Raw genomic sequence first — 16,892 nt, 5'->3', positions numbered from 1 at the left:
GGCGGGGCTATCAGTTAATTGGGATGGAGCTATCAGTGGCTAATTTTCAATATGCGTTCTTCAGTGGTCTTGTGTCCTCGTGTAACCTCATCATCTGCTGCCAAAGTTTTGTTCCAATGCTCAAGACCGCAAGAACAGAGGACGCGTGAACGATGCAGACTTGGTACCGATCTCTCTCTAGAAGTATTAGAAGTTATTGCGACTGGAGGTGGGAAGCACAGCATTTTATATAGACTTATTATTAAAGTTCAGAGATATGACTTATTTACCAGAGGAGTTTCCCTAAATTAAACAGTGAATATAAACATTACCATGGACATCATAATAAAGGAATAAACACATTAAGGATGTTTGTTTGCTAAATTCATATTAACCCTCTCAAGGCAGGCGTTGCTGATTTGCAACAGTTAAAAGCATAGACTTTGCCTGTTTCTAAAATTTAATTTGAGCCTGAAAGGGTTAAATTCTATTTAATTTTTATTGTGCAACGTATATTTATAATGTTTTTATGTATAGTATAGGTTTTGATAAGGGTAAAAAACAATAAATCTCTGTATAAATGCTGTAATGTTTAAATAATATTCCATTAAAAACATGTGAAGGTCATGTGACCATCAGGAAGAACGCAGCATCTCATTTCTCACAGGACGCGTTCTCTGTCCTCGTGGTCTCCCGAGTTAATTTTTCTGAGGACACCTGGAAAGACCGGTCTCCACAAGAACGCAAGTCCGTTCTCTGCGACCTTGGAATTGAGAAACAGCCAGTAATTTGTGGCAAGCTATCAGTTATTTGGGGCGGGGCTATCAGTCATTTGGGGTGAAGCTATCAGTTATTTGGGGCGGGGCTATCAGTCATTTGGGGTGAAGCTATCAGTTATTTGGGGCGGGGCTATCAGTCATTTGGGGTGAAGCCATCAGTTATTTGGGGCGGGGCTATCAGTCATTTGGGGTGAAGCTATCAGTTATTTAGGGCGGGGCTATCAGTCATTTGGGGTGAAGCTATCAGTTATTTGGGGCGGGGCTATCAGTCATTTGGGGTGAAGCTATCAGTTATTTAGGGCGGGGCTATCAGACATTTGGGAGAGAGTTATGTGTAATTAAGGGCGACGCTATCAGTCATTTGAGGTGGGACTATCAATCATTTGGGATGGATCTATCAGTCATTTTGGGTGGGGCTATCAGTCATTTAGGGTGGAGCTATCAGTAATTTGTGGCAAGGCTATCAGTTATTTGGGATGGGGCTATCAGTCATTTGGAGTGGAGCGATGAGTAATTAAGGGCGAGGCTATCAGTCATTTGAGGTGGGGCTGTTTAGGGCAGGACTTGAGGTGGGGCAGTCATTTAGGGCAGGACTATCAATCCTTTATTGTGGGCCTATCAGTTACTTGCAGTGAAGCTATTAGTAATTGGGGTGGGGCTATCAGTCATTTGGGGTGGAGCTATCAATAAACTGGGATGGTGCTATCAGTCATTTGAGATGGAACTATCAGAAATTTAGAGCGGGGCTTTCAGCCATTTAGGCTGGAGCTATCAGTCATTTGGGGTGGGGCTATCAGTCATTTGGGGTGGAGCTATGAGTAATAAGGGCCGAGGTTATCAGTCATTTGGGATGGAGCTATCAGTAATTTGAGGGTGGAGCTATCAGAACTTTAGAGCAGAGCTATAAGTCATTTGGAATGGAACTATCAGTGATTAAGGGTGGGGCTATCAGTAATTTGGGGTGGAGCTATCGGAACTTTAGAGCAGGGCTATCAGTCATTTGGAATGGAACTATCAGTGATTTAGGGTGGGGCTATCAGTCATTTGGGGTGGAGCTATCAGAACTTTAGAGCGGGGCTATCAGTCAATTGTTATGGAACTATCAGTGATTTAGGGTGGGGCTATCAGTCATTTGGGGTGGAGCTATCAGAACTTTAGAGCGGGGCTATCAGTCAATTGTTATGGAACTATCAGTGATTTAGGGTGGGGCTATCAGTCATTTTGGGTGGAGCTATCAGAACTTTAGAGCGGGGCTATCAGTCATTTGGAATGGAGCTATCATTGACTTACCGTACGTTCACACCGAAAGCGGCGGCGAGAGCGTCAAAACTCGCTACATTGATCTCGTACTTAAAGGAGCCGTTGCAGCATTATCAGTTACATTCCTGCATAAGACATGTTTTTAGCGTGAAAATGTTGCGCACTTCTTATCAAATTCATATAACAATGGAAGATCAAGTTGCATGTGGTGTGGCTTTGCTCTATTTATCCAATATGTGTCAATATGTCTGAAATATCCTGAAGCAGCAGTACTGTTTTGTACTGTCACATCGCATGAGATTCCCGCTTTTTAAAGATAAATTTATATAACATTAATGAACATCAGTAACTCGCCAGTAACTTATTTAATGCATGTTCCTGTAAGAAAACATTGTAAATAATTGGAAATCATCAAACCCTTGGGAACAACTGTGGTCGGAACCAAAGTTCACAGGTCTGTGTTCCCTGAACTGCTATCAAGCGATGGACGTCTTCATTCTGATTGCTTGCCGCCGAACCGCGTCATAGCTCATTACCATAAAGTTGACTTTATTTCAACTCTCCTCGACGCTCACGCCGGCGAAGACGCGCCGCGCTGCTCCTCGCCGCTTATCGCCGCCGGCTCTCATTGAAAATGAATGACTTCCGGCTACTTTGACGCTCTCGCCGCTTTCGGTGTGAACGTACGGTTAGGGCGGGGCTATCAATCAATTGGACTATTAGTCTTTCACGGTGTGGATATCAGTCACTTAACGCGAAACTATTCGAGGGAGGCTGTGGTTCAAATATGATACTATTCTAGTGCACTTTAAAACCTTTTTAAAAATGGATGTTTAGAAGATATAAACCTCATGTAAACATCGATAGCTTCCAGTTTGTCACTTCCTCCTAAATTGATCAACATCACCTATGGTTTTATTTACATCACCTCATCAACCTTCTGTTTCTCATCAAATCTTCTGACCAATCAAATGTTTTCTAGTATCTGACATGCCCCGCCCCCTTCAAGACGCTTCTCATTTGCTTTACATTTGATGCACTTGAACTCACTGGCAGAGCTATGATAAAAACAAAACCCCATTCGCTGTTTTTGCAAAGCGGGAGGAGCTACTCTATGTCCCGCCCTCTCTTCTTGTTTCAGTTAAGATCACGACAAACATTAAATAAAAAAATGCACATTTCAAAGCACTTCACGGGACCATGACATAAAAATGAGCTTTATCCAATAATTCTGAGAGCATAGTATTACAGGAATAGATTTAATGATATATTGAAACGAAACAGTTAAAGCTAATTCATATATAATATCAAATGTTGTGGGAGAAATAGGCAGAAATAAAGATAAAAAGCTGGAAGGGCTGTGAGAACTGTATGTGTGAGGACGCCGTGTCAAATAAACAAACAAGAAAACAACAAGTGCACCTACACATCAACTGGACAGCGAGCACTATATATATATATATATATATATATATATATATATATATATATATATATATATATATATATATATATTCATTTGGGGTGAAGCTATGATTAATTAGGGGCGAGGCTATCAGTCTTTTGGGGTGGAGCTATCAGTTATTTAGGGCGGGGCTATCATTTATTTGGGGTGGAGCTATGAGTAATTAGGGGCGAGGCTATCAGTCATTTGAGGTGGGGCTATCAGTCATTTGGTGTGGAGCTATCAGCAATTTAGGCCGGGGCTATCAGTCATTTGGGGTGGAGCTATGAGTAATTACGGGTGAGGCTATCAGTCATTTAGGGCAGGGTTATCAGGTCAAAAATGAGCTTTATCCAAAATTCTGAGAGCATAGTAGTACAGGAATAGATTTAATAATACATTGAAATGAAACAGTTAAAGCTAATTCATATATTATATCAAATGTTCTAGAAGAAATAAGCAGAAATAAAATAAAAGGCTGGAAGGGCTGTGAGAACTGCATGTGTGAGGACGCTGTGTCAAATAAACAAACAAGAAAACAACAAGTGCACCTACACAACCTACACACCAACTGGACAGCGAGCACTATATATACACACACACACACAGCAGACTCTGTGCCAGCTAGATATGACTCGTCTGCACAAACACTGCTTTATAAAATCCATTAAAAAGAAAAAGTATTATGCGGCAGCAAATATGCCACTGAAGTTCAGTCAATATTGTAAATTTTTAAGAATTTTACTTGTTCAGGATGTACAGTTGAAGTCAGAATTATTAGCCCCCCTGAATTATAAGCTCCCCTGTTTATTTTTCCCCCAATTTCTGTTTAACGGAGAGCAGATTTTTTTCAACACATTTCTAAACATAATAGTTTTTATGTAATTTATGTCATTTTTATGTAATAGTTTTTAATAGTAATTTTATCTTTGCCATGATGACAGTAAATAATATTTGACTAGATATTTTTCAAGACACTTCTATACAGCTTAAAGTGACTTTTAAAGGCTTAACTAGGTTAATTAGGTTAACTTGGCAGGTTAGGGTAATTAGGCAAGTTGTTGTATAATGATGGTTTGTTCTGTAGACTATCGAAAAAATATATAGCCTAAAGAGGCTAATAATATTGACCTTAAAATTGGGTTTGAAAAATTAGTAACTGCTTTTAGTCTAACTGAAATAAAACAAATAAGACTTTCTCCAGAAGAAAAAATATTATCAGACATACTGTGAAAACTCCCTTGCTCTGTTAAACAATATTTGGGAAATATTTAAAAAAGAAAAAAAATTAAAAGGGGGGCGAATAATTCTGACTTCAACTGTATCCAGGAATCTTAAAGGAAATTTCAATACCTTTTTAAGACTTTTTAACGACCTTCCCAGAATATTTTAAGACCTTATCGCCACATTAAGTTCTAATCAGTATCAAACCTTTAACTTAATGAAAAAACAGTTGTGGAGCTCAATGGAGCACGACCATTCAACAAAACTCAGATAAGGGTTGGGGGGTTGTCGCAAACTGAAGGCTGGGCAGGGGGGGAGTTAAGATGGGGTGGGTTGTCACGGGAGCACTTCAGATTATTTTGGAAGGGCACTTTCTATCCAAGACTAAAAAGGGCATGTGCAGTGCACAGGTTGAGCCCTATGTGTGCACGTGCCTGAGCGGAATCTACCTTTGCCTTAATTTGCTCACCAAAGCCTCTGCGTGATTGGCTAAAAGTATGTAGACTTAAACAAAATCTGATTAATTTGCACAATTTAATTTGAAAGATTTAATTTCAGTTAGGTTTTAACAATAAAACAAACAAACAAAATGTTACATTAAATTTGAGTTGACATTCTAAACCATCCCCATCATTCTCCCTCTTTTCTCAGATGGGATGGTGAGCCAAATTAAAGGTTTGGCCAACTTTGGCCCACAGGCTCTAGTTTGGGCATCTCTGATCTAAACTATGCATGCAAAGTAAAACACACACTGATTAGATTCATTGAAATATAACAAAAAACATTAGAATGTGCCACAGCGGAATGAACCGCCAACTTATCCAGCATATGTTTTACGATCATTTCTTTAATTGCTCAGGACAAGTTTAGGGCATCATGCATTATGACATTATTTTATACTTCTGTTAGCCTTAAAACAATGCAATGCAAAACTTCCCCCATAGCAAAATTTCTCTGGCCCAGATCTGGCCCACACCATCAACATTTGCTTGGCCCACATGCCGCAGTGAATTACGGTACATGACTGGACCAAGTCTGGCATACATACAAGAGGCAAACATGGACCATATCTGGGCCCAGTCTCAGCCAAGTAAATTACCCATAACTGGGCCTGAACTGGGCCAGATGTGTTGGTGTGTCACGACTGCAATGTTTTTTATAAACCATGAAGCATTTCGTTTTATGGCTGTGCTTTTTCCTGAAGCTGTCATGACTGTCAGTGACCACCTGAGGGCGCTGTAGTTCAATGGACACTGAGTAAAACTACAGCGCCCAAAAAGACTACATTTCCATACATTCTTTCGTGCACACACCCGGTCTGTCATCTACACTGATTTCAACCACAGCTGTCTCCAATCTCCGTTGATTACCTGGACTATATATTACCATTCCACCTCTCTGTTTGTTACTGCGTCGTTCTGTCACGTTAAGCGTGATAAAAACAGAACAAAAACAGGAACAAAAAGGGTATGGATCCAAGTGCAGATTTAATATTAAATAGTGCGGTAACAGTGAACAAAATCCAAAATCCAAAGTGCAAAGTAACAAAATAACATACAAACAACAAAACAAGAAACTAAAACAGATTAAACACGAACTAGACTTAAGCAAGATACAAGAGCGAGATCAAGAACAACATACCAGAGCTGACAAGATAGACAAACGACGCACTATTTAATATTAAATCTGTACTTGGATCCATACCCTTTTTGTTTCTGTTTTTGTTCTGTTTTTATCACGCTTAACATGACAGAACGACGCAGTAACAAACAGAGAGGTGGAATGGTAATATATAGTCCAGGTAATCAACAGAGATTGGAGACAGCTGTGGTTGAAATCAGTGTAGATGACAGACCGGGTGTGTGCACGAAAGAATGTATGGAAATGTAGTCTTTTTGGGCGCTGTAGTTTTACTCAGTGTCCATTGAACTACACCGCCTTCAGGTGGTCACGGACAGTCATGACAGAAGCGACCTGATTGATAGAATTTTTTCTTTACTCAAAAATAATTGAAATGTATTTTAAAAGTGGGTCAAACTTACGTGGCCCACATATACATTTTTAACATCTGGGCCAAATACTACATTTGATATCTGGCCCAAGTCTTGAATGCCACCTGTAAGACGGTGCCACCTCGGCCAAACCTGGGCCATGTTTTTCCCACGTGCTGTATGCCAGTGCCGGAAGAATGCCTGCTGTGCCAGCTTTATGCCAAATCTGGGCCAGAATTCTTTGCTACCTGTGTTAAATAACAATTAGAAAGTTCTCAATAATGAAATTTAACCTGTATATTAATCACAAAACAAATGCAGACTTGGTGAGCACAAGAGGATTCTTCAAACTAACCAAACCAGTTTTCACCAGAAGTCTATTACATTATACACGTTGGGTGTTTCATTTATCTGTAACTCAGTTCAGTTCATATTTACTTTTACAGTCAATGATTCAGACGTGTGTAAAAAAAATTACAGCTGTAGCAATGCCGCCCTCCTGTGGCCATACATCCTCATTACAACATAAACATTACAAATGATGCAGATAAGTAAATCATGGCACTTTCCGTAGAATTTTGATAGATAGCCTTAAGCAAGATGAGATTTAAGGTCAAGTTTAGTTTATAACTTAGTTTAAATCCTTACATATCTTTAAAAAGGTTCAGACTGAAGCCTAAAACTGATGTGCAACCAAAGCCTAAAATGACAATTATTAATTACTCAAATAACCAACATTGTAATTTGAGTTAGTACATTTTAATGACAGAAAATAAAGAGAATAAAATAATAATAGATATACTGAAATGTTGAACACAAAAGTTTGGTAATTAAATGTTTAAACCACACTACCTGACAAAAGTCTTGTTGTGGACCCCAGTTGTAAGAGCAACAAATAATAACTTGACTTCTAGTTGATCATTGGTAAAAGTGGCAGAAGGTGGATTTTTCTGATGAATCATCTGTTGAACTGCATCCCAATCATCACAAATACTGCAGAAGACCTACTGAACCCACATGGAGCCAAAGATTCTCAGAGAAATTTTGGCTCCATGAGGAGAAGTTTGGGGAATGAAAAATCATGGTTTGGGGTTACATTCAGTATGGGGGCATGCGAGAGATCTGCAGAGTGGATGATCAACATCAACAGCCTGAGGTATCGAGACATTTGTGCTGCCCATTACATTACAAACCACAGGAGAGGGCAGATTCTCCAGCAGGATAGCGCTCCTTCTCATACTTCAGCCTCCACATCAAAGCTCCTGAAAGCAAAGAAGGTCAAGCTACTGCAGGATTGACCAGCCCAGCGACCATACATGAACATTATTGATTATGTCTGCGTTATGATGAAGGAGGAGGCATTGAAGATGAATCCAAAGACTCTTGATGAACTCTGGGAGTCCTGCAAGAACGCTTTCTTTGGCATTCCAGATGACTTTATTAATCAGTGATTTGAGTCATGTCAGAGATGTATGGATGCAGTCCTCCAAGCTCATGATGGAGTCAGACACAATATTCATTCTGTCTCCACTGCAGCAGGACTTTATATTCTATTCATTATTATTAAGTCAGACCTTACTGTCCTAATGATATCATTAATAATCAAGGCATGATCATAATTTTATTGTGGTAAAATAAGTGTAATCTAGAGGCCTTTGCCTTCATATAAGCCACTTCTGATACCAAATGATCAACTAGTTATTACTCGTTCTTTCTAAAACTTGGATAGGCGACAAGATTTTTGTCAGGTATTGTACAATAAAATAAAAACCAAATTGAAATATAAAGAAAAAAATGAGAGAAGCTAAACAATATAATTATAGTTGTAGGTCAAAGACGAGATGTCCTCATCTTGTGCCCTCGTCAAATGATTAAATGTTTTCAAATATAATTATAGATTATATATATTGAAATTAGGCGAAGCAGTGGCACAGTAGGTAGTGCTGTCGCCTCACAGCAAGAAGGTCGCTGGTTTGATCCTCGGCTCAGTTGGCGTTTCTGTGTGGAGTTTGCATGTTCTCCCTGTGTTCGCGTGGGTTTCCTCTGCGTGCTCCGGTTTCCCCCACAGTCCAAAGACATGCAGTATAGGTGAATTGGGTAGACTAAATTGTCCGTAGTGTATGAGTGTGTGTGAATGAGTGTTTGTGGATGTTTCCCAGAGATGGGTTGCGGCTGGAAGGACATCCGCTGCGTAAAAAACATACTGGATAAGTTAGCGGTTCATTCCTCTGTGGCGACCCCAGATTATGTAAAGGATTAAGCCGACAAGAAAATGATTGACAGAATATATTGAAATTATATATAAATGTATTTATAGAGTATTATAATATAATTCATTCATTCATTTTCTTTTCAGCTTAGTCCCTTTGTTAATCTGGGGTCGCCACTGCGGAATGAACCACCAACTTATCCAGCACATGTTTTACGCAGTGGATGCCCTTCCAGCCGCAACCCATCACTGGGTAAATACAATATTATTAAATATATTACAATAATATTTCATTGTCATATTGGCATAATAGATATGTTGGTGTAAAATGAAAAAAAAAAAAAAATACTATAATAGTTGGCAGTTCATTACACTGTGGCAACCCCTGATAAATCAGGGACTAAGCTAAAGGAAAATGAATGAATGAATAATAGTGTATAAACTTATAAAATAGGTATGCCATTGAGCTATTACAGAAATAGCAGACATTTGCCTTTTATGATCGATAAGTCATGACAACATATGTTTATATGTATAGGTTTCACTTTTTAAAATAAAGTTAATCGTGTTTTAATTGATTTGGGTTGGCATCCGGGTGCTTTGCTTTCCCCAATAGTCCAAACACTTGAGCTATAGGTCAATAGGATGAATTAAATTGGCCGTAGTGTGCGTGTGAATGCGAGTGTACGGATGTTTTCCAGTACTGGGTTGCAGCTGGAAGGGTATCCGATGTAACATAAAACATATGCTGCATAAGTTGGCGGTTCCTTCCACTATATGACGACCTCTGATAAATCGGAATAAGCAGATGGAAAATGAATGAATGAGGTTAATTTGATTCAATTTTTTTTACAGTGCACAGACGTCCAGCCTAAACAAATGTATGATCGTGTACAGGAAAGATCTAGATCATTTTAAATTATGACTGTGATTTCTGGAAATCATATTTCCATTTATCTGCCGCCAGCCCTCAGCACACACATCTGCTCTGTGATTTAATGCAGTCATTTATAATTTGGGGGAGCCCTCGACTCTCGTTAACTGATGCCACTGCTAATGTAATTAAAGGCAGATTATCATGTCTGCAAGGCACTCCAGATGGCACCATTCACAGGGGCTGCAGATCAGTGGGCATCGATGACAGGGCATTTACATTCGGCAAAAGCATCTGTATTTAACTTTATATGCATGCAAATGACACAACTACAACTCTTCAATGTTGAAGTTCAGGGGCATTATGTATCAACGCTGCGTAGTGCGTTCGCACAAAAACGTTGCGTACGCCAGGTTTCACGCTTACGTTTGGATTTACTAAAGATGAAATTAACGTGAAAATGTGCGTTGGTCCATGCAAACTTCATGTCTGGCATACATGTGTTTCTTGTGTGTGTTTGTTTTATTTACGCTGGTGACTCCTAGATGCAGTTGTGTTAAATTGCACACAACAAAGTATCGCACCAACACGTATAAAACATTGCTATTGATTTATAATTGAAAGAATGGGTTAATTGACACAATATTTTTTTTTTACCAAGTATCTGATTTAGAACATATAAAAGCATTTGCAAATATATACAACCATAACGCCCCATTCACACGGGGCGTCAGCGTCAACACTTCCCATTCACATTGAATGGGTGACGTCAGGCGATGCCGAACTGCATTGTGGATCCGTCAGCGCCGCTTTAGAGGCGTTGCTCGCTGCAGAAGTTGGGACTAGCTCAATTTTTTCAAGCGCCGACGGAAGCGTCAGCCATATAGATCGCTGTATGCAAATACACCAGCTAGACAGTGGCCTATTGCTGACTGAATTTCATTGGCTGATGCTTCTATGACGATCGTTTCAGCCCCAACCTCAGACACGCCTTCAGTCAAGCGTTGACGCTGAAGCCCCGTGTGAATGGTGCGTTAAGGCTAATTTATACTTCTGCGTCAAGTAACGTATATTACGGCGTGGCCTATTGGTTGGCTTGGTGGCGCTGACGAGTCTGGGCGGGACCGAGAGCTGCACGAGGCCGATAGAGCAATTATATAAAAGTGTTTACCTCTTGGTTAAAGTTGTTGCACGTTCGTCGATTCCTGCCTCTAAATGAACGAGTTCAGAATAAACAAAATACTAGCGAAGAAACTCGACACAGAGGAACATAAACACCACTGCCAACTAGCGTTTTGGAAGTGTTAGAGCAACCGAAACAGCATGCAGAAGTATAAATGCACGGCTACGCGTGTTGCATGCGCCGTGGGTCACGCCGATCACTTGACGCAGAAGTATAAACCAGTTCAAGAAACACCACAGATAATGCTTTATAATTCTTTAAAAACTCCCTTTTAGGCTTTGATCCTAATCAAATGTAGTAGTAGTAGTCGTAGTATTAAAACTTTATTGTCCTTGACAGGACATTTGTTATGGGCATCGCCATATTGCTGCAGACACTCACTAAAACAAGCAATAAAAAACAATAGAAAATACAACAATTACAAAATTTATAGTGCTAATTAAGATATACTCTTATTAAATAAACCCACTGACACAGGTACAAAGGATTTCTTGTAGCGGTTTAACCTACACTTTGGGACTCTATATCTTCAACCAGAGGGAAGCAGTTCATACTGTGGAAACAAAAAATGAGTTGGATCCTTTACAATCCTTTCCACCTTATTGAGGACACAGTTCTCATATAAAACTTGAGGATTAAAATATTCATCGTGCCCGACAATTTTCCATGCTGTCTTTAAGAGATGCATCAGTTTAGATTTACACTGAACAGATAGGTTGCCAAACCACACTGTGATGCCATACCTGACAATGCTTTCAAGAACTGCTTTTTAAAACAACATAATGAGCTTCTTGTAAAGACGCAACCTCCGTAAAAAATACAATCTCTGGTGTAAACGAGAACAAACCCACTCAATGTGTGTTTTCCATGTGAAAGAATTGTCGATGTAAATGCCCAAGTACTTATAGGTTTCTGACTGAGTAATAGGATGGTCATGTACAACCACTTGACGATGGTCACCTATACACTTTGGTTCAAATACCATCTCTTCTGTTTTCTTAGTATTTATTAAATGCCTGTGTGTCAGCATAGTTACAGATTAAAAAACAAGACTAACATCCAATGCTAATGAGGGAGAGATGGCTACTTATGGGCGGGGCTTTCCCCCTCTGATGACACGTACAAAAGGAGAATGTCAATCAAAGTGTTTCTGCAGACTGTTTTTATCAAGTTTGATTATAAACCATAGAATTAATCATTGTTTTACCATTAGAACCTAGCTAAATATACACACTATTACCACACAACTGCGTTTATAAAAGTGATTTTAGCATAATAGGTACCCTTTAAGGTATGTAAGATCTCAGAAAGTACCTTCTGTCAATGTAAATCCAGCTCTGACATTGGTCTGCTGTGATTAGCCCCTCCCCTCCATAAGCCAGCTCTTCTCTGATTGGTCAGCTGGCCAATTTAGATTTGTCTTCTCCATGTTTGAAATGAAACAACCATTTCTTTCGCGTTTGTATATGAAGGCATTGATGTAGATCACTAGCAGACAAAAGATTCGGAAATATAACAATTCGTTCAGTTGATTCAGAGTCCAATCTTTTTTATGAGATACAATATCTTTATTTATCAATACATTAACCTTAAAGGCAATATTTTAATTTTAAGTTTAGTAATAACATTGTAATTTTCTCAGAATATGCATTTAATATAAGAATAAATGAGCAATGATTTTGATAAGGTTTGTTTGAATCCATTTTTGCTTAAGGTCTGTATGCTCCTCCCCTTCATAAGCCAGCTCTTCTCTAATTGGTCAGCTGGCCAAGTCTGTTTTGATTAGTCTTTTCCATATGTCCATTTCAAATTGTTTGTTATTTATGGAAAGGAAGAGAATATGAAAACATAGATCTGTTGCTGACTTAGATCAGTAGCAGGCACTGATTAGAAATTAAAATAATGACTCGTTCCTTTGATTCAGAGTTCACTCTTTCTTATAAGATACAATATTTGTATTTATCATGCACCATATATGTGCTTTGCAGACTGTTTACTTTTGAGGACAGCTATGCTAAAAACTGCAAAAAACAAAATGGTATTTTTCTAGAACCAGTTTGACCTGCTCTTTAATAGTGACTATAGATTCAGAATCTACAATGAAGTACTAGCAAAGCTTTGGGCTCAGATTACCTGTAATCCTTCTTAAGAATGAACTGAGGGCTTCGTTACAATCCCATTAGTTCTCTATGAGATCCAGGGAATTCAGTGTTCGTCCTCCATGGAGAAAACACTCTTTGTCTCTCAAACTTTCTCACTGTGACTCAATGTTGTGTTGCAATCTCTTTCTCTCTCTCTCGCTCTCTTTCTCTCTCTCTCTCTCTCTCAGTCCGAAACACACCTTGATATTCAATGCAAAGCCAAACAGTTCAATTTTATCATGCAAACAATCAAATATTTAAATATGTATTGTATATATTTTTTTCTTCTGGAGAAAAGTTTTATTTATTTTAGTTTGCTGAATAAAATAAATGTATTATTTTCCTCCTCAGTGAAACAGCTCGTGGAACAGATGTATACAGGATTTAAATTAATAGTTCTCACCAAAAAAATTGTAATTTACTCACCAAATTCACCAGGATCCAAATCTGTTTCTTTCTTCTGCTGAACAAAAGAAAATATTTTATTTTCACATATTCAGAGAAGAGATGTTGATCAGCAAGAAGTTATTTTGATCATGGAAATATAGCACACATACATTTAAATAAAACAAAATACTCCAAAATTCATTCATTCATTCATTCATTCATTCAATTTTCTTTGGCTTAGGCCCTTATTTATCAGAAGTTGCCACAGTGGAATGACCCGTCAACTATTCCGGCATACGTTTTATGCAGCGAATGCCCCTCTAGCTGCAACCCAGTACCGGGAAACACCCATACACACTCATTCACACACACATACTCATACACATACGCATGTTTTTAGACTGTGGAAGAAACCTGAGTACCCGGAGGAAACCCACACCAACACAGGGAGAACATGCACAGAAATGCCAACTGACCCAGCTGGGACTCAAACCAGTGACTTAGCCATAAACTTATTGATTGGAATTACTAGAGAATAATATTACAGAACTGCACCATTTTTTCTCATTTTGTCTCATCTTATTCACTTAAAGCACGCGAAAGAAGGCTGTTGGCATGTTTGCATAGTTTTTAAAAAGCTTGAAGGTCTTTGCAGCACTTGAGTGTCAATCTTTTGCTTCTTTGCCTTTTTTAAGCTTCCTTACCATTGATCCACTTGTTTCCACTCATGTGTTAATCTGCTCTATTCTGATTTAATGGTGGCTTTGATGCTCAAGATACAATATATTGATAAGTACAGCTAAATTATTATGTATATATAATTATAATTAATAATATATATATATACACATATGTATATTTGTAGTTTCTCGCGAGATTTGTCAACATGTACAGACAGTCTCACTTGCTCTTTAGACCCATAGATGCACATTTTTAGGGCTTAAAAAATTGGTCCCGCCCGGGTTTCTAAATCTCCTAAAATGTCCAGGATTCAACTTTTGCATTTGCTTTCTAAAGTTCGTATGCATTTTATGGACTACCTTCCGCTTGCTTTACAGCTGACAGCGCACACCGCTGCGAGACCGAGGCAAAAAGTAAACAAGAGATTCATTAATCTAAGCCACAGGTGTCAAACTCAGTTCCAAAAGGGCCGCAGCTCTGCACAGTTTAGTTCCAACTCTAATTAAACACACCTGATCAAACTAATTGAGCCCTTCAGGCTTGTTTGAAACCTACAGGTAAGTGTGTTGGAGCAGGGTTGGAACTAAACTGTGCAGGGCTTTGGCCCTCCAGGAATTGAGTTTGACACCCCTGATCTAAGCGATTCAGAAAAACTTTACTACTCGGAGAGGACGAAATGACATCTAAACTGGCTGCAAAATATCTGTTCGCCGTTAGTGGTTAATTAACAGATTTGCCTTATTTTACAAAAATCTACTCGTTTTAATCTTGCGATTATGATATTTTTTTAGAGATAATGTCTGTTTTTATTCCTTTTTCTGTCATTTATTTTTCATTAGCTGATTATTTTATTAATTTGATGATGTTGATATATTATATAGGCTGTTTTATATACACATCTAAAATGCTTTAGCATTCAAATTTGCTTTGAACTTGAAAGAGAGTGTAGAAAATATAGTTAATTTTTTTAATTTTTCATTAGAGCTATCCTTTATTCTCTATTAGTATGTTGTGTATGCCCATGCTTTGCCTAAAACGATGTTAAATCATTTACATTAGTCATCCTTTACTATATATTTTTTGTATTCTATACTATATTTTGTATGCTCTGTCAAATAAGTTAACCAAAACTAGCCTTTGAGAAGGTGTATTTAGCATACCAATGAGGCATTTTGTAGAAGGAGCTATCTTGGATAAGAAATATGGAGCAAAAACAATAAAAATAATGTGTGCCTCTCGCTTCTGACTTCCTGTTTAACCATTTATAAAAGCATTATGGGGCCCATAGAGGTCTCTAAGCATTGACGGGAGTTGTTCACGTAATAGAAATTAACATCGGCCATTGTAGATATCTAAATAAAAGCACTATAATATTTAACCTGATAACATTTCACAGTAGTCCTTTAACAAATGATCATTAAATCATGAATTATTAATTATTTAACCTCATCATAGCCTACCTTCAGAATGAATTTAACCTTCAAAAAGATCTAATCTATATTCGAGAACACTCTTATATATAAACTCTTATATATATAAAGGCTCTACATTGGCATTGCTGGTTCTGTGAAGAACCGTAAACACCCAAAGAATACAGGAAAAATGTCATGAATTATTAAAATGTTCAGGACTCACATTATTAACTACTCTTTGAAGAACGTTTTTTTATATCCCCAAAGAGTCCTTTAGTAAAAGGTTCTTAAAAGCATTAATTTTTTATAGTGTGAGTCCTAAAAAATTTTTATAATTTCTTTGGCTTCTTTATTTTTAAAGTGTATTTGAGGTTCGGGTGTTCAAATACTGGCCTTTGATTCAGAATATATGTTATATGATATTTAATTGCAATAATGGTGACGTAGTGGCGCAGTAGGTAGTGCTGCCACCTAACAGCAAGAAGGTTGCTGGTTCGAGCCTTGGCTGGGTCAGTTGGCGTTTCCCTGAGATGGGTTGCAGCTGGAAGGGCATCCGCTGCGTGGAACATATGCTGGATAAGTTGGCGGTTCATTCCGCTGTGGCGACCCCAGATTAATAAAGGGACTAAGTCGAAAAGAAAATGAATGAATTAATTGCAATAATATATGTGTTATATGATATTAAATTGCACTCACACATCATCACAACAACATCAGCAATGAAATTACAGGAAACACTACACACACACACACACAAACACAATTAGTTTTTTGTTGGTTTTATATTCACACATTATGATTTTTTTTCCTTTATAATATAATATCAAAAAATATTATTAGTAAATTCTGAATATTTAATTCAAATTAGCAGCTGATGACCATCAAAGTACATTGTTCACAGTCAACTAGTGCAAATGTCATATCTAAGATTCGAAGTACCATGGTAAACAATATAGGGAGCATGTCAATATAAAACCAACTATACCTCAGCAATGACTGCTGCTTGTTCAAACTAGCTGCTTATTTAAAATGAGTTGAAACAACACGAGTAATTCTTAACATTTTTTGTTACAACTTCATTGTTTTATGTTTAATCCACTTAAATGTGTGAAAGCAATAAAGTTAACTTAATCGATTTATGTTGGGACAACATGAAATAATTGTGTGAAAACAGATTTTTTGTTGCAGTTACAATTATTACGATATAATGTGACAAGATAATTGTTTAACGTTCAATCCACTTACATTTGTAAATATGATGAACTTATCTTAATCGATTTTTGTTGGGACAACATAAGGAATTGTGTGGAACCCAGGATTTTTAACAC

At 38.0% G+C, this 16,892-nt stretch overlaps 1 long non-coding RNA gene across 1 annotated transcript in view; it reads right to left on the bottom strand.

The window, feature by feature from the left end:
• Window positions 1–13,548, bottom strand: part of LOC147843815 (uncharacterized) — a 103,962-nt gene extending 90,414 nt beyond the window's left edge. Inside the window, exon 1 of the long non-coding RNA XR_015490933.1 lies at window positions 13,511–13,548. This is a non-coding gene — a long non-coding RNA (uncharacterized LOC147843815). The remainder of the gene's footprint in view (window positions 1–13,510) is intronic.
• Window positions 13,549–16,892: the final 3,344 nt, after the last annotated feature.

This window comes from Danio rerio, chromosome 5 (genome assembly GCF_052040795.2).
Source record: "Danio rerio strain M-AB ecotype USA chromosome 5, GRCz13ab, whole genome shotgun sequence".
NCBI classification, from domain to species: Eukaryota; Metazoa; Chordata; class Actinopteri; order Cypriniformes; family Danionidae; genus Danio; species Danio rerio.
The sequence above is the reverse complement of the archived record's forward strand: the minus strand, read 5'-3'. Positions and strand labels throughout refer to the sequence as shown.